Source organism: Trichechus manatus, unplaced genomic scaffold (genome assembly GCF_000243295.1).
Source record: "Trichechus manatus latirostris isolate Lorelei unplaced genomic scaffold, TriManLat1.0 scaffold00010, whole genome shotgun sequence".
NCBI lineage: Eukaryota > Metazoa > Chordata > Mammalia > Sirenia > Trichechidae > Trichechus > Trichechus manatus.
The window spans coordinates 5,274,206-5,275,762 of NW_004443946.1; positions in this window are offsets into that span (position 1 = coordinate 5,274,206).

Consider the following 1,557-nt stretch of genomic DNA (forward strand, 5'->3'; position numbering starts at 1 on the left):
ATGTTGTGAGATGTTTTGCAGATTCATCATTGTTCTTTATCATTGTGTAGTATGTACCATAGTTTGTTTATCTATTCATGTGTTGATGGGCACTTAGGTTGTTTCCATCTTTTTGCTGTTGTGAATAATGCTGCAGTGAACATGGATGTGCATATGTCTATTCCTGTGACAGCTCATATCTCTAGGATATATTCGTAAGAGTGGGATTCCTGGGTCATATGGTATTTCTATTTCTAGCTTTCTAAGGAAGCACCATATGGTTGTACCATTTTGCATTCCCACCAGCAGTGCATAAGAGCTCCAGTCACCCTGCAGCCTCTCCAACGTTTGTAATTTTCTGCTTTTTTTGATTTGTGCCAGTAATTTTGGGGTGAGATGGTATGTTATTGTGCTTTTCATTTGCATGTCTCTGATGGCTAGTGATCGAGAGCATTTCCTCATGCGTCTGTTAGTCACCTGAATGTCTTCGTTGGGGCTTCTTCCCTTTCCATATAAAGTTAATGATTAGTTTTTCCATCACTTTAAAGAATGCTGCTGGTATTTGATCAGGATTGCATTGTATTTGTAGATTGCTTTTGGTAGAATTGACATTTTCACAATGTTAAGCCTACCTATCCATGAGCATGGTATGTTTTTCCATTTTTTTAGGTCTCTTTTGATTTCTTGTGGTAGTGTTTTGTAGTTTTCTCTGTATAGGTATTTTACATCCCTGGTTAGATTTATTCCTAAAGTATTTTATTTTTTTAGGGGCTATTACAAATGATAGTGTTTTCCTGATTTCCTTTTTGTTGTTCTCTTTGTTGGTGTATGCGAATACAACTGATTTTTGTATGTTTATCTTATATCCCACTACTTTGCTGAATCTTTCTATTGGTTCCAGTAGTTTTCTCATGGAGTCTTTTGGGTTTTCCATGTATAGTATCATATCATATGCAAATAGAGACAGTTTTACTTCTTCCTTACCAATTTGAATGCCTTTATTTCTTTTTCTTGCCTTATTGCTCTAGCTAGGACTTCCAGCACAATGTTAAATAGGAGTGGTCATAAAGGGCATCCTTGTCTTATTCTCAAGGGGAATGTTTTCAGTGTCTCTCCATTAAGAATGATGTTGGCTGTTGGTTTTGTATAGATGCCCTTTATTATGTTGAGGCATTTCCCTTCTTTACCTATTTAATGAGAGTTTTTATCAGGAATGGGTGTTGAACTTTGTCAAATGCCTTTTCTGGGTCGATTGAGATGATCATGTGATTCTTTTATTTATGTGGTCGGTTACGTTGATTGATTTTCTAATGTTGAACCATCCTTACATACCTGGTATGAATCCCACTTGGTCATGGTGTATTATTTTTTTGATATGATGCTGTATTCTATTGGCTAGAATTTTGTTGAGAATTTTTGCTTCTATATTCATGAGAGATATTGGTCTATAATTTTCTTTTTTTGTAGTGTCTTTGCCTGGGCTTGGTATCAGGGTTATGCTGGCTTCATAGAATGATTTTGGAAGTATCATTTCCATTTCTATGTTCTGAAATAGTTTGAGTAGTACTGGTGTAATCT